The sequence below is a fragment of the Cebus imitator genome, unplaced genomic scaffold, assembly GCF_001604975.1.
Source record: "Cebus imitator isolate Cc_AM_T3 unplaced genomic scaffold, Cebus_imitator-1.0 Scaffold48, whole genome shotgun sequence".
In the NCBI taxonomy this organism is placed as follows: Eukaryota; Metazoa; Chordata; class Mammalia; order Primates; family Cebidae; genus Cebus; species Cebus imitator.
Window position 1 is genome coordinate 262,220 of NW_016107363.1, and position 24,955 is coordinate 287,174.

A 24,955-nucleotide genomic window follows, 5' to 3' on the forward strand; every position below is an offset into this window, starting at 1 on the left:
GGTTGTAGCGAAAATTCAGCAGCTGCAATTTCCCGGAAGGCAGAAGATAGGCCCAGAGGCTGGAAAACAACTTTCTCCATCCCCTGCCATCCCTGCTTTCTTTTGCTTTTCTTTTTTTTTTTTTTTAAACTTTTTATTTCCCCTGCTTACTTTTTCTGGAGAGCTGAAATTGCAGACCATGGCTAACTAAAACTACTGACATTCCACTGTCTTGCTGTCCAGTATACCCCAACAAGTATAAACTTTATTTGCTTTATTTACTACAAATGAAACTCTATGTGCTTGTGTTAGCTCAGGCTGTCGTAACAAAATACCATAGACTGAGTAGGTTAAACAATAGGAATTTATTTCTTACAGTTCTGGAAGCTGGGAAGTTCAAGATCAAGGTGTTGGCTGACTTGGTTTCCCAGGGGAGGCACTCTTCCTAACATGCAGATTAGTGCCCTTATAAAAAGATACCCTGAAGAGATCCCCACTCCTCACCCCTTGCATTGTAGCCTCATATAACGGGAAGGGATGAGGAGTAGCGGCCTCTTTAGGGTATCTTTTTATAAGGGCACTAATCTCATCATGAAATTCTCATCTTTATGATGTCATCTAAATCTAATTATCTCCGAAAGGCACTCTCTCCAAATACCATCACACTGGCGTTAGGGCTTCAACATATGAATCTAGGGGAAACAAGTTTCAGTCCATTGTGGAGTAGCAAAGCTGAGCTGTTACATAAGCTATTATGAGTACTGTGGATTAGTTTTGCCAAGAACTACATAAATAAAGGCAGAACACAGAGCAAGGTAGTTATTCAAAGATAGTTATTCAAAATATGTAGAGATAAATACAGCAGAAGTCTTATTTAGCCTCCATTTTATTTTTAGCACTTATTATGTATCAGGCACTCAAAGCGTGCCTGATATTTTTATTATTTTATTTTTTTATTATACTTTAAGTTCTGGAATACATATGCAGAATGTGCTGGTTTGTTACATAGGTATACATGTGCCATGGTGGGTTTGCTGCACCTATCAACCTGTCATCTACATTAGGTATTTCTCCTAATGTTATCCTTCCCCTTGCCCCCCAACCCTGGACAGGCCCTGGTGTGTGATGTTCCCCTCCCTGTGCTGCATGAAAACATGCAGTGTTTGGCTTACTGTTCCTTTGTTAGTTTGCTGAAAATGATGGTTTCCAGCTTCGTCCATGTCCCAGCAAAGGACATGAACTCATCCTTTTTTTATTGCTGCATAATATTCCATGGTATATGTGTGCCACATTTTCTTTATCCACTCTGACATTGATGGGCATTTGAGTTAGTTCAAAGTCTTTGCTATTGTTAATAGTAGTTCAATAAACATATGTGATGTGTCTTTATAGCAGAATAATTTCTAATCCTTTGAGTATATACCCATAATGGGATTGCAGGGTCAAATGGTATTTCTAGTTCTAGATCACTGAGGAATCATTACACTGTCTTCCACAATGGTTGAACTAGTTTTCACTTCCACCAACAGTATAAAAGTGTTCCTATTTCTCCACAGTCACTCCAGCATCTGTTGTTTCCTGACTTTTAAATGTCTGCCATTCTAACCCCCGTGAGATGGTATCTCTTGGGTTTTTTATTTGCATTTCTCTAATGACCAGTGATGAGCATTTTTTCATGTTTATTGGCCACATAAATGCCTTGTTTTGATAAGTGTCTGTTCATATCCTTTGCCCACTTTTTGATGGGGTTGTTTTTACTTGTAAATTTGTTTAAGTTCCTTGTAGATTCTGGATATTAGTCCTTTGTCATATGGATAGATTGCAAAAATTTTCTCCAATTCTGTAGGCTGCCTGTTCACTCTAATGATAGATTCTTTTGCTGTGTAGAAGCTCTTTAGTTTAATTAGATCTTGTTAGTCAGTTTTGGCTTCTGTTGCCCTTGCTTTTGATGTTTTAATCATGAAGACTTTGCCTATGCCTATGTACTGAATGGTATTGCCTAGGTTTTCTTCTAGGGCTTTTATGGTTTTAGGTCTTACATTTAAATCTTAAATACATCTTGAATTGATTTTTGCATAAGGCTTAAGGAAGGGGTCCAGTTTCTGTTTTCTGCATATTGCTAGCCAGTTTTCGCAACACCATCTATTAAATAGGGAATCCTTTCCCCATTTCTTGTTTTTGTCAGGTTTGTCAAATATTTGATTGTTGTAAATGTGTGATGTTATTTTTGAGGCCTCTGTTCTGTTCCACTGGTCTATATATCTGTTTTTGTATCAGTATCACGCTGTTTTGGTTACTGTAGCCTTGTAGTATAGTTTGAAGTCAGGTAGCATGATGCCTCTAGATTTGTTCTTTTTCCTTAGTATTTTCTTGGCTATATGGGCTCTTTTTTGGTTCCATATGAAGTTTAAGGTGGTTTTTTCCAGTTCTGTAAAGAAGATCAATGGTAGCTTGATGGCAATAGCATTGAATCTATAAATTACTTTGGGCAGTATGGCCATTTTCAAAATATTGATTCTTCCTATCCATGAGTATGGAATGCTTTTCCATTTGTTTGTGTCCTCTCTTATTTCCTTGAGCAGTGGTTCATAGTTCTCCTTGAAGAATTCCTTCACATCTCTTGTAAGTTGTATTCCTAGGTATTTTATTCTCTTTGTAGCAATTATGAATAGGAGTTCACTCATGATTTGGCTCTCTATTATTGGTATACAGGAATGCTTGTGATTTTTGCACATTGATTTTGTATCCTCAGACTTTACTGAAGTTGCTTATCAGCTTAAGGAGTTTTTGGCCTGAGACAATGGGATTTTTTAAATATACAATCATGTCATCCACTAACACAGATAATTTGACTTCTTCTTTTAAGATTTGAATACGTTTTATTTCTTTCTCTTGCCTGATTGCCCTGGCCAGAACTTTCAATACTACGTTGACTAGGAGGGCTGAGAAAAGACATCTTTCTCTTGTGCCAGTTTTCAAAGGGACTGCTTCCAGCTCTGTCCGTTGAGTATAATATTGGCTCTGGGTTTGTCATAAATAGTGCTTGTTATTTTTGAGACACATTCCATCAATACCTAGTTTCCTGAGTGCTTTTCACGTGAATGGGTGTTGGATTTTCTCGAAGGCCTTTGCTGCATCTACTGAAATAATCATGTGGTTTTTGTCATTGATTCTGTTTATGTGATGGATTAGGTTCATTGATTTGCATATGTTGAAACAGCCTCGTATCCCATGTGAGGCTGACTTGATCATGGGGGATAAGCTTTTTTATGTGCTGCTGGATTCAGTTTGCCAGTATTTTATCGAGGATTTTCCCATCAATGTTCATCAGGAATATTGGTCTGAAATTTTCTTTTTTTGTGGTGTCTCTGCCAGGTTTTGGTATCAGGATGATGCTGGCCTCATAAAATGAGTTAGGGAGGAGGCCTTGTTTTTCTACTGTCAGGAATAGTTTCAGAAGGAATGGTACCAGCAATGTTTTGTATCTCTGGTAGAATTCAGCTGTGAATCCCTCTGCCCTGGGCATTTTTCTGTTGGTAGGCTATTAATTACTGCCTCAAATTCAGAATTTGTTATTGGTCTATTCAGGGATTTGACTTCTTCCTGGTTTAGGCTTGGATGAAGTATGTGTCCAGGAATTTATCCATTTCTTCTAGATTTTCTAGTTTATTTGGGTAGAGTGGTTTATAGTATTCTTTGATGGTAGTTTGTATTCCCATAGGATCAGTGGTGTTATCCCCTTTATCATTATTTATCATGTCTATTTGATTCTTCTGTCTTTTCTTCTTTGTTAGTCTGGCTAGCAGTCTATCTATTTTGTTATTCTTTTCAAAAAACCAGCTTCTGGGTTCATTGATTTTTTTGAAGGGTTTTTCATGTCTCTATCTCCTTCATTTCTGCTCTGATCTTAGTTATTTCTTGTCTTCTGCTAGCTTTTGAATCTGTTTGCTCTTGCTTCTCTAGTTCTTTTAATTGTGATGTTACGGTGTCAATTTTAGATCTTTCCTGCTTTTTCTTGTGGGCGTAAATTTCTCTCTAAACACTGCTTGCGCTGTGTCTCAGAGATTCTGGTACATTGTGTCTTTGTCCTCATTGGTTTCAAAGAACTTATTTATTAATGCCTTAATTTTGTTATTTACCCAGTAGTCATTCAGGAGCAGGTTGTTCAGTTTCCATGCAGTTGTGCAGTTTTGAGGGAATTTCTTAATCCTGAGTTCTAATTTGATTGCACTGTGGTCTGAGAGACTGTTATGATTTCTGTCCTTTTACATTTGCTGAGGACTGTTTTACTTCCAATGATGTAGTCAATTTTAGAATAAGTGCTTCATGGTGCTGAGAAGAATGTATATTGTGTTTAATTTGGATGGGGAGTTGTGTAGATGTCTATTAGGTCTACTTGGTCCAGAGCAGAGTTCAAGTCCTGAATATCCTTGTTAATTTTCTGTCTTATTGATCTGTCTAATATTGACAGTGGGGTGTTAAAGTCTCCCACTATTATTGTGTGGGAGTCTAAGTCTCTTTGTAGGTCTCTAAGAACTTGCTTTATGAATCTAGGTGATCCTGCATTGGGTGCATATATATTTGGGACAGTTAGCTCTTCTTGTTGCATTGATTCCTTTACCATTACGTAATGTCCTTCTTTGTCTTTGATGTTTCTTGGTTTAAAATCTGTTTTATAAGAGACTAGAATTGCAACCCCTGCTTTTTGTTTGTTTGTTTTTGTTTGTTTTCCATTTGCTTGGTAAATCTTCCTCCATCCCTTTATTTTGAGCCTATGTGTGTCTTTGCATGTGAGATGGGTCTCCTGAATATAGCACACCAATGGTTCTTGACTCTTTATCCAATTTGCCAGTTGTGCCTTTTAATTGAGCCATTTAGCCCATTTACATTTAAGGGTAATATTGGTATGTGTGAATTTAATCATATTATTATGATGCTAGCTGGCTATTTCACCCATTAGTTGATGCAGTTTCTTCATAGTATCGATGGTCTTTACATTTTGCTTTGCTTTTGCAATGGCTGGTACCAGTTTTTCCTTTCCTAATTCAGTGCTTCCTCCAGGAGCTGTTGTAAGGCAGGCCTCGTGGTGACAAAATTGCTCAGCATTTGCTTGTCTGTAAAGGATTTTATTTCTCCTTCACTTATGAAGCTGGATATGAAATTCTGGGTTGAAAATTCTTTAAGAGTGTTGAATATTGGCCTCCACTCTCTTCTAACTTACAGAGTTTCTGCAGAGATATCTGATGTTAGTCTGATGGGCTTCGCTTTGTGGGTAGCCCAAACTTTCTCTCTGGCTGCCCTTAGCATTTTTTCTTCACTTCAACCTTGGTGAATCTGATTATGTTGGGTTGCTCTTCTCAAGGAGTATCTTTGTGGTGCTCTCTATATTTCCTGAATTTGAATGTTGGCCTGTCTTGCTAGGTTGGGGACGTTCTCCTGGGAAATATCCCAAAATGTGTTTTCCAACTTGGTTCCATTCTCCCCCTCAATTTCAGGTATACCAGTCAAATGTAGATTTGGTCTTTTCACAAAGTCCCATATTTCTTGGAGACTTCATTCATTCCTTTTCATTCTTTTTTCTCTGATCTGGTCTTCACACTTTATTTCATCAAGTTGATTTTCAATCTCCAATATGCTTTCTTCTGCTTGACCGATTTGGCTATTGATACTTGTGTAGGCTTCACGAAGTTCTCGTGCTATGTTTTTTAGCTCCATCAGGTCGTTTATATTCTTCCCTAAACTGGTTATTCTAGTTAGAAATTCATCTAACCTTTTATCAAGGTTCTTAGCTTTCTTGCATTGAATTAGAACACACTCCTTTAGCTAGGAGTAGTTTGTTATTACCCACCTACTGAAGCCTACTTCTGTCAATTCATCACACACATTCTCCATCCAGTTTTGTTCCCTTCCTGGCAAGGAGTTTTGGTCCTTTGAAGGAGAAGAGATGTTCTGGTTTTTGGAATTTTCAGCCTTTTGAGCTGGTTTTTCCTCATCTTCGTGGATTTATCTACCTTTGATCTTTCCTATTGGTGACCTTTGGATGGAGTTTTTGCATGGTCATACTTTTCGTTGATGTTGATGCTATTGCTTTCTATTTGTTCATTTTCTTCTAACAGTCAGACCTCTCTTCTGCAGGTCTGCTGGAGTTTGCTGGGGGTCCACTCCAGACTCTGTTTTCCTGGGTATCAGCAGAAGAGGCTGCAGAACAGCAAAGATTGCTGCCTGTTCTTCTGGGAGCTTTGTCCCAGAGGGGCACCCACCAAATGCCAGCCAGAACTCTCCTCTGTGAGGTGTCTGTCAACCCTTGCTGGGAGGTGTCTCCCTGTTAGGAGGCACAGGGGTCAGGGACCCACTTGAGGAGGCAGTCTATCCATTAGCAGAGCTTGAGTGCTGTGCTGGGAGATCCACTGCTCTCTTCAGAGCTGGCAGACAGGAACGTTTAAATCTGCTGAAGCTGCTCCCACAGACGCCCCTCTCTGGGGTGTTCTGTCACAGGAAGATAGAAGTTTTATCTATAAGCCTCTGACTAGGGCTGCTGCCTTTCTTTCAGAGATGCCCTGCTCAGAGAGAAGGAATTAGAGAGGCAGTCTGACTACAGAGACTTTGAGGTGTTGCAGTGGGCTCCGCCCAGTCCAAACTTCCTGGTAGCTTTGTTTACCTTGTGAGGTGAAAACCACCTACTCAAGCCTCAGTAATGGCAGGTGCCCCTCCCCACACCAAGCTTGAGCATCATAGGTCAACTTCAGACTGCTGTGATGACAGTGAGAATTTCAAGCCAGTGGATCTTAGCTTGCTGGACTCTGTGGGGGTAGGTTCCACTGAGCAAGACCACTTGGCTCCCTGGATTCAGTGCCCTTTCCAGGGGAGTGAACAGTTCTGTCTTGCCGGCATTCCTGGTACCACTGGGGTATGAAAAAAAAAAAAAAAACAAAACCCTCCTGCAGCTAGCTCAATGTTTGCCCAAACAGCCGCCCAGTTTTGTGCTTCAAACCTGGGGCCCTGGTGGTGTAGGTACCTGAGGGAATCTCCTGGTCTGTGGGTTGTGAAGACTAGGGGAAAAGCATAGTATCTGGCCGGATAGCACCATCCCTCATGGCACAGTGTCTTATAGCTTCCCTTGGCTAGGGGAGGGATCCCCTGACCCCTTGCGCTTCCTGGGTGAGGCAACGCCCCACCCTGCTTCTGCTCACCCTCTGTGGGCTGCACCCACTGTCTAACCAGTCCCAGTGAGATGAACTGGGTACTTCAGTTGGAAATGCAGAAATGATCTACCTTCTGTGTTGGTCTCACTGGAAGATGCAGACCAAAGCCATTCCTATTCGGCCGTCTTGCCCAGGAATCGTGAAGTGGTACTTTTAATACATAATACAACTTTCATCTTGGTATTCCTATTTTTAGATGAAGAAACTACAATTCATGGAAGTTACGTAAGTACCCTAGAGTCACACAGGAAGAGGCAGTGCAAACATTTGAACTTAAGACACTTAAACCCTCAATGCTGGCTTTATTCTATTTTTTGCCACGGTGCTTCTTCACAAAGTGGAGTTTGTTGTAATCAGCAGCCCCACTTCTTACATCAAGTTCCCCTGATCAGAATCAAAAAGACTTCAGGTTCCAACAAATATTAGGAGAGGTCTCTGATTGGACTTGCGTGGGTTACATGACAAACTCCAAACCCAAGGTCAAAGCACTATGATTTTATACTCTCTTAAAAGAAAGTAAAGACTGTTTGAGGCATCTAAAACAAACAAAAACATTTTACTGTCCCATATTTGAGTCAGGCCATAGTTTAAAGGACATTTGCCAAATGACACCATTCATTTAAAACACAGTAAAATAAGCATTCAGTTTGTTGGTCAATGGCAGTGTGATGAGAGGGCTCCAGTCAAGATGGCAGACAACAAGATAGAATAGACTGGAGGTCAGGCTGCACTAGCTCAGCCTCTCTCTCTCTCTCTCTCTCTCTCTCTCTCTCTCTTTCCCTCTCTCTCTCTCTCTCTCTTTCTCTCTCCATCCTCAGGTAAGCCCAGTCTAAGGCTTGGTTTCCTACCTATAAATGCAGCAATTGTCATAGATAGTTCCTAAAGGCTTTCTAGATCTAATCCTCAATTTTGGAGTAAAATTTCATATAGCCATGCATAGGAAAAGAGAAGCATTTTACTGCTCTTTTCAGCCCAAATTCCTCTTTTCTAATATTTCTTTGGCCTTGCAGTGCTGGTTTTGCTGGTAGGACCATAAATCTTCTAGTTTTAAGGCCTGATTTTCATAGCCGTAGCAGGGAATGTATATATTCCATTGCAATGCCCAGCTTATCTCAGCCAGAACTTCGCAGAGGGAAATGAAAAACTCAGTCATCTCCTGAGTGAATTGAACCTGTATAATAGAAACTGGAGTGAAAATACAACTTTTAGCTTTTGCTGGGTCAACATAACTTTAAAGTAATAGAAACTGGGTTATAATTCAGTTCATTTGATCAACGTAGATGGACCATTCTTAGCCTTTTGCATCCCATGCCCTTTTTGAGATAAGCCTAAATATCCAATATCAACCTTCAGCTTTTCTGAAACATACTTCTTGGGGGGAGGGGCTCACCTCTTCTCCCTTCCTCCGTTAAGTCACTGTAACTCTGAATATAGAATCATCTTCCTTCAGTTATAATATAATTGAGGGAAAGTAAAGGTTGTCACTACACTGCAAGATTTGACAACCTTTACTTTCCCTCAATTATATTATAAAAATTATAAGTTGTTTTTAAGTTTCCAACTATTGAACTACAATATTGATGCTCTTATAACCTCTCTGTTCACTCCATTGTCCCACCCATGGAGAGGAGGGCCTGATATGCCCCCCTAGGAAGAAATATCCCTTCACTGAGAAGCACAGGTAGCATGCTTGTTAATAATACTTGCTGATTATAGACTCTACTTTCCCCTGATATATTACCTTTTATGTAAACCTCCTCAAGATAGTTTCTGAACCTTAGTTCCTTCCATGTGAAAGACACAGAGCAAAACTTGAAAAGGTTGTTAGGAAAATTCCTGGAATCACTGTGGAAAGTGCTTGGCACAGTGTCTGCAATATAGTATGTGTTCAATGAACATCAGATAATAGTGATCAGGGATGCTGTGTACAGTTGTATAAGCTGTGCTACATAGCTCCAGGGGTGGCAAATCTAACTATGATGGGAAGGATGGCCCCTGGAATTGGGACAGGTAGGAAATGATAGTTAGATGGATAGACAGATAAATAAAAATATATATGTGCAGTCACCCCTCGGTGTTGGCAGGGGATTGGTCCTAGAATCCTTGCAGATACACCGAATCTTCACATACTCCAGTCCTGAAGTCAGCCCTGCAGAACCCACATATATGAAGTCAGCCCTCTGTATCCGCAGACTTCACATTCCACAATTACTCTATTTTTGAGCCTCATTTGATTGTGGATATGAAACCCAAGGATACAGAGAGCTGACCGTATTTATTGGAAAAAAAAATCCATGTATAAGTGAACCAGGGCAGTACAAACCTGTGTTGTTCAAAAGTCAATTGTATATGGATTACATAATACTACAGTACCTGCTTGTCTGTAGGGACTGCGGTATAGTTTCAGTTACCTGCTATCAACCATAGTCTGAAAATAGGATAGCACAATACAGTAAGATATTCTGAGAGAGAAAAAGCACATTGACATATCTTGTTATAATTGTTCTGTTAATATTCTATTATTGTTGTTAATCTCTACTTAACTAATTTATAAATTAAGCTTTGTCATAGGTATTGTATGCATCAGAAGATCATAGTATATACAGACTTTTGAACTATCTGTGGTTTCAGGTGTCTGCTAGTGGTCTGGGAACATGTTCACTGAATAATGGGGAACCACTACATATTAAAAATATATATAATTAATTATACAATATTATATCTAATGATATGTTAATATATAATTATACAATTATAATTATACAAATATAATTATATAATTACATATTAATATCTAATTATATATTAATATAATTAGATATAATATATACTCATATTAATTATATTACATATATATTATAGTATAAATATATATTATAAATAATTAATAATATATATAATTAACATATGTATTTTATACAGTGAACCTTATAAATTGCCAAAGAACATGGTGACTGATTTACCAAGACTCATTCTCTGTTCCTGCTGTATAGTATCATCATCAGAGCCAGGAAGTCCAAGCCAGCCAAGTATGCAGTATCAGGCCAGCAGGATCAAATCCAAATGATCTCCCAAGCCAGTGCTTGAAAAGGAACAGCATTGGTGACCAAAACGAAAGGGGGTATAGAACTGAAGTATTCAAAAGCGGCCATGTAAGGTCTTCTGCAGACTTTCAGGCTCCCAAAGAAAAAGTTTAAGTCATTTTAAATATTGGTTGTTCAGATCGGGATGATAGTAAGAGCAGCATGCTGCTATTATTGCAAAGACTGCTGCCCAGAGGAGAGCAGCTCCGTCTGCCTGGGCTAGAAGCAAGTGCCTGCTCTTCAGCATGTAGGCTGTGAGTGTTTCGTAACTGGGGGATGCTTTCATTCATGCTGAAGACGTGTGACATGAAAACAATTTGAAAAGAGGGACAAGTTGAGGAAGGAGAGTCTGGAGAATGTTCAATTTGCTACAGGCTTCCTAGCCATGTGTTTTATGGCATGAGACATTCCAAGCAGAATGTGCCATTTAAGGAAGTAAAGGCAGTCTCTGACAAATTATATTAGTATGGAAGATTCTAACTGGGCTTCCTACTTAGAGAAGATCAAATACTTCCAACTAGTGGAAAGTAAATTTTCCAGATTAACCACACATGAAATGATACTGCTGCTCACTTTTCCTTCCTGCTCACCTAATTTGCTGTTACTCAAATACTGGCAAGGTTGACCTTTCTCACCAGAAATATCTAAGCCATTCAATTCCATTTCAAAGAACGTTTATCACTTACCTATTACATGCTAGGTAAACGGGTGGAAATAGGGCAAAAATAAAAAGAAGCAGATTCTCCTTCAAGGAGCACTCTGTCCATTCAGACAATCAACAGGGAAAGAAATGCTTGCAAAATGTAAGTATGGACTTTAATAGTGATGCCAACATGGTTCTGCCAGAGTGATGGGCAGCAAAAAAGAAAATAAAATATGGATTCCCCATTTATTGTTATATTAAAGTTAGAAAGAAACTGATGCACAAAGAAATTGTGGACCAAAGCAGAACCCTGTTTGTTCAGGGAAAAGATATTTGAGGCACTTCCATGAAAGATGTTCATCAATTGTTTTGAAAGAAGTTGTGTTTTTTGCTTGCAAAACAGTGCTTTATATCTACGTGGTAAAATCACTTCACCTTAGCCATTACATCCATGATTAATTAGTTGATGAATAAGAAAATCATGCTTTATTGGGATCTAATTTCTTTAGTGAGCTCAGTTTATCTGGGAGGAAATGTGTCCTGACAGAGCATTCTAAAGAATCTTTTTCCGCAATCTTATTTTCCAATCATCCAGTCCTTTCATCCTTCAAAAGTAATCACCGCTTTCAAATAAGAATGGCAAAAATGGCTGAGTTCAGACCTGGGTAAAGGAAAGGTTATCCTTTCTGTTTAATATGCCTGACATTTTAAAGAATAATGCAGCAGAAAAGACAGGATTGGACATTTTAAAATAAATCTACCAATTCCAAGGTTAGACAAGGAACTCAAAACATCGTTCTGTCGTGTCTATCCCAGGACTTTCACTGATTTGGCCTGTTTTGTGGACAACCTGTTTCCCTGAATTATGGCCCTCAAATTAGTTTATCTGCACATTCTCAGATATTGCCTCCTGTTGTCTGGCCATAATAGCGGAACCCAGTTCCTTCCCTATGAACAAATGTTATACTTTGTGATCTGACAAGATCATAGCAAACCCCAGGAAATCAAACCATCAGCTGGGCACTTTCAATAAAAATGATGACCATTTATTGAGTACCTGCAGTAAGCCAGATGTGTTGTTTAGCTACTCCATTTAAATAATATAGGCCAGGCACCGTGGCTCACACCTGTAATCCCACACTTCGGGAGGCCAAGGCAGGCAGATCACTTGCATTAAAGAGTTTGAGACCAGCCTGGCCAACATGGTGAAACTTTGTCTTCACTAAACATACGAAAATTATCCAGGCCTGGTGGTGCATACCTATAATCCCAGCTACTCAAGAGCTGAGGTATGAAAATTGTTTGAACCTGGGAAGCAGAGGTAGTAGTGAGTTGAGATCATGTCACTGCACTGTAGCCTGGGTGTCAGAGTGAGACTCTGTTTTAAAAATAAATAAACATAATTTACTGCTCAGAGTAAAGCTATATGGTAGTATCATTAGGTCCATTTTACAGTTTTTATGTCATGCCTTATACAAAGTCAGATGGCTAATAAATGGTAGAATGGAATTAAAAACTGTGTCTGCTAACTTCATGGAAATATAGTCAACTAGATGAAAGCAGGGAGGGTACAGTGGCTCACATCTATAATCTCAGCACTTTAGGAGTTCAAGGAAAGAAAATCACTTGAGCCTGAAGTTTGAGACCAGCCTGGGCAACATAGTGAGACCTCATTTTTACAAAAAATTTAAACATTAGCGAGGTAAAATTACCTGGCTCATGCCTGTATTCACAGCTAGTTGAGAGACTGAGGCAGGAGGATCACTGCAAGCCCAGGAGTTTGAGGGTGTAATGAGTTATGATCATGCCACTGCACTCTAGCTTAGGTGACAGTGTGACCCTTACCCTGTCTCTAAAGTAATTAAAATAAAGCAAGAGTAGGTAAAAGCAACAGGATATATATCTAGGTATTTTTACCCCAAAGTTTGGGCCTGAAGTAAATAAACATCTCAGCTACACTGACCTCCACTGATATGCTGCTTAGTCTAAAACATGTGCCCAGAACAAGACTCTTCTGTTATAGAGTATCAAGACTCTATACTAACATCCATAGAGTATCCATTATACACAAGGTAATGGATGGGAAACTACGCTGGGAAATAAAGGATACATAGATGGGGGCTCCATGGGTTATCATCTAATTAAAGAGTAAATTATCATAGACTGGTGACCAGATATCTACATATATACACACCAGGGGTGGGGTATAGTCATTCTTTCATTTACTCAACAAATATTCCTTGAGTGCTACTTTTTGATCATCTAAGCCTGTTTATTCATCTGAAAAATAAGGATAACAGTTTCCTTGCCTGCATTTGCAGGCTGCTGTAGAGATCTAATGGAGTAACGTGTGCAAAATTATTTGGATGACTCTGAACTGTCCCACTGCCACACATTTAGTATTACTGTGAGGCAATTCAGATAGGATAAGAACTTGGAATTTTGGAACAACCACACTATGGTGTGAATTCCACTGCTGGGTGACTTAGGGAAATGTGTGTCCTTGCACTAAACCCCCATGTCATAAGGTAATCTGTGAAATGTTTGTTCCTTAACAAGAGCACCTGGTAAACACTACCATTATGAGGTGGATGGGATGTGGATACAAATATGGCACCAAAAGTATCACTCCAAAGATGAGAGCTGCCCAATATGTCAGGAAAAGGGCATGCATTTGTGAATCACAAAGGCTGAATCTTGGCTCTGCCACTCACTGGTGTGAAATCTTGGACATGTCATTTAAACTATTGAAACCTTCATTTCTTCACCTATAAAACGGGTGAATTAATATCAATCTTATACAGTTTTCAGAACACTTACATGAGAATATGGATATAGAGCTCTGGTGTAATTGGAACTGCTGGATGAATGGTATAAGCCGTATGTTAGATGAACACGGCTCCTGACATTAATAAATGCGATCTATTTCTGGTTTCGCCATCTCTTTCAACTTGAATCAGTGAACGTAGTCTTGGAAAAGCTGGAGAGAACAGATAGAGCATGGCTGGCTCTCAGTATCTCTTACCTTCCATATTACCTGCTCTGCGTTAACTGCTATCTGGATAGAAAGGTTTGTACATAGCTGGGCAAATCCTGGGCTAGCAGGAAAGCAAAGCACCAGCTATTCCAGGTGATCCCTGTGACCCCTTTCTCAACTTCTAGATCTTGAGTGGGAACCTCTTCCTGCTGAGGACCTCTCCAGGCAACCAAGAGGAACCCACAGCAGCTTTCTTTCACCTGTCTTATATCTGATCCTTGGGAAACGCTCATGTATCCCTTCCCCAGCATATTCTGGAAATGCAAGCTGTGCCAACATTCTCCCCATGCTAGCACCAGAGGAACTGGTCAACCCTTCTTCATCCTTTAATTCCCTGGAAGGAGGAGGTCCCTGGGCCACAGTTCTTTTAGTCACGGACTTTTCAGGCCTGAGTCGGACACCAGTCATGTAAGCCTTCCGAACACAGAGGGTACAATTCAAAGCTCTCCAGGGGCCCCTTAAAGCTACCATCTTCACTAGGCTAGTGATAAGGACAGGGGTTGGCAAACTTCCTCTATAAACATCAAGCTGATCAATATCTCAGGCCAGACAGTCTCCCTCGCTACCACTCAGCTCTGCCTCTGTAGCACCAAAGTGGGCATAAATGATATGTTCATAAATGAGTGTGGCTATATTGAATAACATTGTATTCTTGGATGCTGAAATTTGAATTAAAGTTAATTTTCACATCATAAAATATTTTTTGATTCTTTTCACCCCACTCCAACCATTTAAAAGTGTAAAAGTCATTCTGAGTCTACAATATGAAAACAGGCCGAGGGCTGGAGTTGACCTACCTACTGTAGTTTCCTGACCCTAGGAATGCTAGTATTTGCACCCCTCTCCCAAAAAGCAAAATGAAGGATAACAGCACATATCTGTTTGCATACAAAATCGCTTTGCCAATCTGTTTACAGAATCCAACTCTCCATAATTTGGCTTCTTTTGATATCCTCAAAGGTGGAGCTTGAGTGCTGTTTTACAAAGATGGCACTACTTTTCAGATTAGAATCAGTATTTTTAGATTCAAAGAGACCTTAGGAAGGTAGGGAGTGGCGGTGAAGGGTGATCTGTAAGAGTACTGGATCAGTTTATTGTACATTCTCTCTAAAAATCTATCTGGATTTGTCTTACTCGCCTTGTTATTTTGAATCTGTCATCCTGACACACCTCAGTTGAAACTCAGACAGCGTTCCATTCCAAAATCATGTAGCAGTAGCCATGGCTGCCACTCTCATCACTGCTGTCTAGAATCTATAGATAAGCGGTAAAGAAAGATCAAATGGGGCCAGTGACGGCACTTTCCACTTTCTTCCATTTCCTTGCTTTAGGTAGATGTAGCTGAAGTTGTTGATTCAAAGTGACCAGGAAGAAGCCACATTATTCTATTTACCTATCTTGGTGTATCTTCTCTTCTATCCTGGAAGTCTGTCCAGGGTGAGATTTGAGGGTACTTTGTCCACCCGTTGTTGATACAGTCATCCTTGGAATGTTGGCTTTGGAAAATAATGTGACATCTTTCAAGTTTTGATATCATCCCCCAGAACACACTCTGGCACTACAATCAATTGTCATCACTTTTTGTGGGACCAAGATATTTCTTTTCTGTGTGGACTCGTTTTTGTGTATTTTCAACAACAGGTTGGTTTTAAGCATATTTAAGAAGCAATCGTGTACCTACCCTTGTGGAGGCCATTTTTGCCAAGTGGACTACTTCAACACCAAGCGTCTTTCGGCTCTATGTTTTTAAGCTTAGTGGAGACTGTGTGATTTACAATAAGGAAAGACAAGGCTCAACTTAAAAGGGAAATGATGGAGTCTGGATTTTTTTTTTTGACCCATCTCTTTTCCCTTCTATCAGTATTACTGTGTTGTAATAAAGCTGTAGTACATCAAATGGATATTAATATGTTTCATATCCAGGGAGCAATTTCTGGGCCACATTTTTATCTGAATACTCATACTTTAGCATCATATAAGAACTGTCTTCTGACAAGTTCAAAGCCCTGTAGAAACGTGACTTCGTTAATTTACTCCACATCTCAGAGAGTTAGAAGGGGACAGAAATCATTTTTCTTCCATTTTGCAGGTGATGAAGCCGAGACCCAGAGAGGTTTTGACTGAAATAGGGGCACACAGCCAGTGAGCAGGAAGCTTCCAATATAACTTCATTTACCCGTCTGTACACTCTTTCATTTTATGTTATGGTGAATGCTAAACAAAACACAACCATAGAACAACTTCACATAAACAAATGAACTTAATGAAAAGCATTTTTTTAAAAAAATGTATCAACATTCCAAACCTATAAAACACTAGTGCTGTTTTTGAGATTAGAATCAGAATTTTCAGGCTCAAAGAGACCTTAGAGATCAAAAACTTTTGCTCATTTACTTTATATTGGGGAAAATGAGACCCAGAGGGAATAAAAAATATTCTCATGTTGTCCAGCTAATTAGAGACAAAGAGACCAGTCCTCCTGACATTTTGTGATCTTTATACTAGATTCAGGATGGCAAAAACACTTTACCATTCTGTGCCTTAGCAGACATCAGTAATCGATCAGGCAGCCATAATGAATTACTCAAAATTAACACTAGAAATAAAGCTATTTGCCACTCATGGTATTAAAATGCTAAATACAATTTTTTTTTTTTTTTTAAGACGGAGTTTCAGTCTTGTTATCCAGGCTGGAGTGAAATGGCGCGATCTCGGCTCACCGCAACCTCCGCCTCCTGGGTTCAGGCAATTCTCCTGCCTCAGCCTCCTGAGTAGCTGGGATTACAGGCACGCGCAACCATGCCCAGCTAATTTTTTGTATTTTTAGTAGAGACGGGGTTTCACCATGTTGACCAGGGTGGTCTCGATTTCTTGACCTCGTGATCCACCCGCCTCGACCTCCCAAAGTGCTGGGATTACAGGCGTGAGCCACCTAAATACAATTTTAAAGCTGTTGACTTTTGATGGGCACGTAGTATATGCCAGGCATGGTACATGTAGTATTTAATTTCATTCTCACAACATCTCAATGAGGTTGGCACTATTATAGATTTGGAAAGTAAGGTCAAGAGATATGCTATAACTTACTCAAATCACACAGCTAGTAGGTAGTAGATTGAAGAACTGAATCTAGGTTTTAAAAATTCACATATATACACACACACATGCATGCACACACACACATGAATTTCACTTAAATGTTCTCTATTTTGAATACTCCCTTTGAATACAATTTTTAGGTCATTCTATTTTTTCCCCTTCACTTATCTTAACTTTGGATAAGTGACTTTTTCCTTGCTGAATTTAACAATGAGATGAGATGCTCCAAGTTCACTGAATTTGAAATTCAAAGCAATTCTCTATTTTGCAGTCTCCCCTCTGTTGTGATTTGCTGCAGGTTAGAAATGGCCTTTTCCTGAAAGGCAAATTTGGTAGCACAAATTAACTCTTTTGTTGGAGATTTGTGGTGTGGCTTTCTGTATACCCTACTCCCTCACTCCATCCGTTTCCAAACCCCTTACACAACTTCCTCTGCTTTCCTATCCTCAAGGGAACATGAACAAATTCAGCCCTGCTGTGTCTGGCATTTTAAATGGAGCTGGGGCCAGGCCAAAACCCATTTTCTAACAATTCACCAACAAAAAGAATAAGAAGGATTTATAGCAATTTTCAGTTATATGTAAATATCACCAGCATAGCTTAAGAGATGAGGAATGCATTCTAGAACCTGTTGTCTTTATCTTGCTGTATCAAAAGGGAAAAATAAAAATAAAAACAAAGACCCAGGAGAAGTGAAAGTTACACAACCTAAGAGGATTTTTAGCTGTCTCTAAATTAGTTACTAGTCCACTCAAGTCTACAGGGAAAATTTCAAGGAAGATCACAACAAAATGCCCTTCTCTGGACCCAGAAATAAATCCAGTGATGATCTTTCTTCAGTAAATGTGGCCAGCCTCTGGTGACCCAGCTTGGCTCCTAGACTAGAGCTTGGGAATTCTCATTAAGGCCTCACAACATTAGCACATGGCATTAGGCCTGCTTACTAACAAAAGGACCCAGCTTTTAAACACCGTGGGTCCCTCTCTGTAGCTTCTATTTGAAGTTAAAGGAAATAAATGGCTCCAGATGATCCTTTTCTAAGAGTAAACTACATTTATCTTCCCAGTAAAGAGGTGAAAACAAACATCCTTAGTGTTTGCATATTGAGAGCCGAGATTCTAGATTTCCGGTAGAAATCAAGTGCTTGGCCTGTTCCTAGACTGTATTTAAATAGCTTCAGATGCCTGGTTTTACCTGGTTTCTTAGAAAGATAAACTGACTCCAGGCCCCCAAGGGTGTTGACTATAACTGCCTGCTTTGCCAGTGTAAAACTTAAGCTACTGAGAAGAGTTCATCCTATCTGAAGGCTCGGGCGTCCTCAGCAAATAGTTTATTCTGCACCTTGTTAATACTAAGAGGTATTTAACGTAAACTCTGAATTATTAAAACCCCGTGTGGCTTTTAGAAACACAGCTGCACCTCCCGGTGTCTTGTTGAAGTTCCCTTGTTTGGTCTCTATCAAAACCATGTAGCAGTAATGTGCTGGGAAGAAAAGGTAAACAGTTCTGGACTTCCTAATTTTTTTTTACAGCTGTGTTTGTAAACACGTGTTTGTTTGGTTTGGTAAGTGAATGCCATTTGAGATGCTTTGATTCAATTATAGGGCCGCCATCACTCAGGAAGCACTGAGTCCGTGCAGACAAACTTCAAGCAAAAATCTAATCGATATAGACAGCCAATCTAAATAACTGAACAGAAATACATATATACAGATAACATATTAACATTTAGAGAAGAGAAAGAGAAGTTAAAAGAGACTGAGATTCCTCCTGTGACCCTTGGATAATGTGGAAAGACTCCTCGGTGGATGCGGCATTGAAGGTAGATATTGCGTGGTATTTCACCAAGCATAGATGAGAGAGAGGACATACATGCACCTGCAACATGATTTTTAAAGAAAAGGTTTGGATGTCTGCATGTAATTTATACACCTGCTTCTCTATCTGCACACTTCTTAGTTTTGGTCTGGCTTTTCTTTTGATACCCTAATATCCTTTCTAAACTTTCATATTTTCCCCAAACTCTAATTATAGGAGTTCTGTCCTTGCGGGCAATGATCATATTTGTATCCTCTATGACTCTGTACACAAGATCATTATGCCCTGGAGTATGATAGGAGTTTAGTAAACATTTATTGAATTAAAATTGTCTATAGTCTACTTCTCTTCCCTTCCTTTCCATTCCCACATTATGAACTATTCATGGTTGCTTCCTAACTGCTGTCACTTACCATGGTTTGGACATAAGAAGTGATCCACAAACATTTGATGTAAACATGGATGGAGCAATTTGGTGACACTGATATTAGGAAACAGTGCCCACAGATCTGTAAACATGACCATTTTGTTAAGTAGTGTGTAAGATGTTTTGTTCTTGGAACAGAATTCTAATACCCAGCCACAGGCCGAAGCTTTACTGTTTGTAATTTGATTGAGTAATCTCAACAACATTATGAAATAAGAATAATCCTCTTGGTGTTGCAGGTGAAAATAAAATAAGACTATAAGAGGGGAAATCATTTTCTCAAGTTCTCTAAGATCATACACAAGGGAGTCAGGAGCCGTACTTATGTACACTTCACTTCTGGTCCAGAGTTCTTGTAATCTTGAAATAATGGCTTTATGTCAAGATTATATTTTATTCCATAGCAAACAAAGTACTAACTAGATCTGTCCTTAAAGAACCCCCTATGCGTAAGTAGTATATAAGAAGAAGAGCAGGCCGGGCGCGTGGCTCATGCCTGTAGTCCGAGCACTTTGGGAGGCCAAGGTGGGTGCATTACTAGGTCAGGAGTTTGAGACCTGCCTGAGCAACATGGTGAAACCTTGTCTCTACTAAAAATATAAAAATTAGCTTGGCGTGGTTGCACGCCTGTAGTCCCACCTACTCAGAAGGCTGAGGCAGGAGAATCGCTTGAATCCAGGAGGCAGAGGTTGCAGTGAGCCGAGATAGTGCTATTACACTCCAGCCTGGGGGACAGAACAAGACTCCGTCTCAAAAAAAAAAAAAAAGAGAGCAGAAGCAGAGGAAGGAAGATTGTCTCAGACCATTTGGGCTGCTATAACAAAAATGCCATAAACTTGGTAATTTACAAGTAATAGAAATTTATTGCTCACAGTTCTGAAGTCTACGCAAAGTCCAAGATCAGAGTGCCAACAGATTTGGTGTCAGGGAGGGCCTGTTCCTCATAGGTGACACCTTCTATGTATGTCTTCACATGATGGAAGGGTAAAGGGTTCCCTCAAGTATCTTTATAAAAGCACTAATCCCTTTTATGAGGGAGCAGCCCTGACGACTTAAAGAGCTCCCAAGGGCCACAACTTTTAGTATCATCACATTGGGGGTTATGTTTCAACATGAGAATTTTAGGGAGACACAGACATTCAGATAATAGCAAAGGTAGAAGGAAAGAGGGGGGATGGAGTATCAGCCTCAGTCAAGTGCCAGAGCTGGCTCACATATGCACACATTTTCTCCAGACAGTTTTTTTCCTACGTGCGTTGCTGCCATACACTTCCAGCTGCTTAGTGAATAATATAGTGCAGAAAATTGAAGTTTATCACATGAAATCTAAGTGGGAAGACAAAATGTGCTGTAGAATGTACAGCTAGTGCTCGACTTACAACCACGATTGGTTCTGACAGACTGGTTGTAACACGATTTGGTCATAAGTTGAGTAGGCTATATGTACAGTACTGTGAAATGATGTTATAAAAATCTTTAAGTCATATTTTATCATAATTTTCTTTCATTGTTATATATCATAATTTTCTTTGTTCATTTTATGCCATTTGTATCATCTCTACATGATTTTGTTTCTTATTTTTACATTCATCAGGTTTAAGTAAAACACTGCATTATCAGTACAACTGGTTTAACATTTGCAAAACATACAAAATTACAAAATACAGGTGCATACAAAAATACAAAATACAGGTGTAAAAAATACCATAGGAAACATTTTCCCAATTGCAAAACATATCAAAATATATAAACATTTACGAAACATTTTATTGGCCTTTTTTGAATTTGATCTTCCGTCCAAATATATAGCAATTTCTCCATTTCGTGGATGGGCCTGCTTCGTTGCTTTGTTATAACTGTTGATTGCATGGGTGCAGAACCTTTCACAGCTTCACGAATTCTTTCTTTATCTTTCAAAATCGTCGACACAGTCGAGTGTGATAACTTCATATCACGTGCGATCACATTCAGTTTCTTTCCTCCTTCGTACTGCTTAATTACCTTCATTTTTGTGTCGAGATCGATGGTCTTCCTTTCCTTCTTGGCAGTCTGAGGCGTAGACAAAGACGATTTCCTCTTGGTAGACATCTTGGGAAGGGTTCGATGAAAAATATCCAAGACACAAAACACAAATTGCTGTACCGAGTCTGGGATAACAGTTGAAATGGTGCACACGGAGATGGTAGTGCTGCCGGAAGCTGGTCCGCACTGTCGTTTGCCCAGCTGGGCAACGTTTGCGCTGCCAGACGCGGAGCAGTCGTGGCTAGCGATTGTGGTCGTAAAGTCGAATGGTCATAAGTTGCATAGGTCATAAGTCGATCAATACCTGTATTACAGAATAATCTCCATGCAACAACCACATGCAACACTCCCCATTTGCGGATATGTTACGTATGGTTTTTCCTGCCACTGCTGTGATTTCTGAGTGCATAATTGAGAGCTATCTGTAAATCCCTTCTGATATAGCTTGAATATTTGTCCCTGCCCAAATCTCATGTTTAATTTCTGTTGTTGAAGGTAGGGCCTCGTGGGAAGGGTTTGGGCCTTGGGGATGGATCCCTCAGTCTTGGTATTGTCCTAGAGAGAGTGAGTTCTCATGAGATATGATTGTAAAGTCTGGCTCCCTCCCACTTACCCCTACACTCTCTCTTTCTCCCCCTTGCTCCTGCTTTTGCCATGTGAAGTACAAACTCCTGCTTTGCTTTGCACTGTGGGTAAAATTTCTCTGAGGCTTCCCCAGGAGCAGAGCAGATGCTGGTGCCAAGCTTCCTGTACAACCTATAGAACCATGAGCCAATTAAATCTCTTTTCTGTATACACTGTCCAGCCTCAGGTTTTTCTTTACAGCAATAATGGCCTAATATACCTTCTCTCAGCTTCTGACAGGGCAGTGGTACTCCCAACAGCACTATGAAAAACAGGATTTGGCCTCAAGTGTCAGCCCGGTGTACAGCTGTCTATGAAACTTTACCATAGAGAAATCTTTGCCTTCTCCAACCACTCTGAATGCCTATTTCTTGCAACTTGGACCATCTTCTGTCTTCTAGACAAAGTTCAAATCCAATCGGCTAATACCTTAGTTATCATTGAACACTTGACAGGGATTACCAGAGCCCTGTCTATTATTCAGCTGAATAGAGGCCTGACTTATGACCAAGAGGGAGCAAAGGAGGCATGGGAAAGTACTACATACCTGTCTGCACCAGGCTTTGCTGCAGTGGCCTGCCTATTATTAAAGTCTCCAACTTTTGAGGTCTCTGTCTGGGGAGATGAGAATGTTAAAAATCTCAAAGAAGTAACTTTCATGAATTTAAGTTGGAAACATTTTAGCAAGTCTTACATTTAGTAACTTTGTAAGTGAAGGGACCAAAAATTTGCCTCTAACAAGAAAGTTTTCTTCCTTTAAATAAACAAAAATAAAGCCCCAAATACATTGAACATAGGGGATAGCTATTAATTATTTTGTAAAGGTATACGGTAGGTCACATTCAGAAATACAAAATATATTTTTTCCCTTTTGCCTCTTCCTTAACTTCCCTTACCCCAGGTGTGATCTGTCTCTATCCTTTTCCATGTCCCTTTCATTGTGTGACTATTAAACTCGCTTCTTACAACCTGACCCCTTGCCAGGCAAAATCAATCCCTTATATTTCTCTGCATCCCCAATGGCCCTGCTCTATCATGCATTGAAAGGAAAGTCACTTTGAGAAAAGAGCAATGAGATTCCTTGCACTGGGCCCAGCTCTTCTGTTACTATTAAATTAAACTCTTTATCCCATTACTGCCACTCAAATTTCTGTCTGGAGGCTGAAGAGGCTGCAAGTGTCAAGTGGAGAAATCAGATCCTAAGCCCCCACTCCCCCTGCTCCTACATTATGCATAGGACAAGGCAGCCCCGAGTGGGGAAGGACCAGACAGTGGCAGAGTGGAGGGCCACAAGGCCATGTGGGTATCCCCAGGCCACCAGGGCAAGTGTCAGGCAGTTTTGGACACTTAAACTGGCCTGCTTCCAAGAAGCTAAATATTTTGAGAGGTGGAGGAGGGGAAAATGGAAGGGAAAGGAAGCAGTCCACTTTCAACCCATCCTCCACTGTACTCCACTGCAGAGTGAACTTTCAAGAAAGCAAACTCAATCAGACCTGCCTCTGCTTAAAACTTTCAATGATCCTCTTGACTTCTGAAGAATCATAATATGGCCACAGCCCACATGTCCAGTCTGGCTGTTCCTGCAGTTCCGAGGACTCACTGCGCTCTCTTTTATCTCCCTGTTTTGGTACAGGCAGTCCCCTCTGCCTAGGCCTCCCCTGACTTCTCAGCCTTGTTTGATTAATTCTCACGCATCTTGTGAGAATTAATCAAATTTTGTGTCTCAGCTTTAGTATTGCCTCCTCTGGGGTACCTCCTCAGATCCCACCACCATATTCCTATTCTGGGATATGCACTATGGTCGGTATCAGGAATAGGAAAACTTTCTCTAGAGATCGAGAAAGTAAATATTTTAGGCTTTGCCTTGCAACTACTCAGTTCTGCCATTAAAGTACAGGAGCCTATGCAAATGAGTATATCCTTGTTTTATTAGAACTTTCTGGGCAAAAACAGATGGTAGGCTGAATTAGGTCCATGGGCTGTAGTTTGCCAGTCACTACTTTATGTTTTCATAGTTTCTTAAGATTTAATCTATTATGACCTTAATCAGAGACCAGGGTCAACTTGGGGACAAGGACTAAGTAAGTCATCTTTGCACTCCCAGACAACCCAACGCATGCATGATGTCCAATGGCAGTTGAGTGCACACACGTGTGGATGAAGAAACGGGAAGTTACAGTCAATGGATCTTCTATGACTACTTACCTCTTCCACAATCAGTCCTTTCTCTTAGTATTTTCTAAAATACTAAAATTGTCTTTGAATTTGGGGGAGAGACAAGAGAAGTAGATTAATTAGCAAGAAGCTGCTTGTTTTGTGGTCTCTGAAGGGGAAACAAGGACACAGGAAATTTCTTCCTTTCAAATTTCCAGGCCCTGAATAACTGGCTCTTCAAAAGATTCCAGATTATACTTGGTAGGCCTTCCAGCTCCCAGATTGCTGGCAGGATCTGGTAAGCATCATTCTTTGGGCCTACACATCAGGACTGTCAATGGTCTGATCCCTCCAATATCTTGCTGAGACACATTTTTGTCCATTGCATCTTTTTGAATTTCCAGCAAACCTGGGTAGCTTCTGGGCAGGCATTTCTGGCTATTTCTCTATAGCAGTGACAACTAGCTATGGTATTTGGACATGTCTGGGTATCTCCAGGGACCTTAAAGGGAATAAACAATTCCTGTCTGTCCCTCAATAGCTCATAACCAAATGAATTTTAAAATGCTCTCATTCTTCAGCAACCAACACTACCACCACCATAACAGAAACCACCTCCCAAAGCTCTTTGAAGAAGTAGAGGGAAAGAGAAGAAAGAACGGCAAAAGGATGGTGAATTTTTGCTCTTTTTCTCTGTCCAGTTCATATCCCCTTTTTCTCTGCTTTAAGTATCTTTGTTTCCATGTAGAAAATCACTGCTTTACTTCTCTCTCTCAGTTCGTGAGGTCTGTAGAAGATAGACTAACACTACGATCCAGGAGTTGGTGCATGATTCAGGCCTCATCAGTGTGTGTTTCATCTCTCTGGC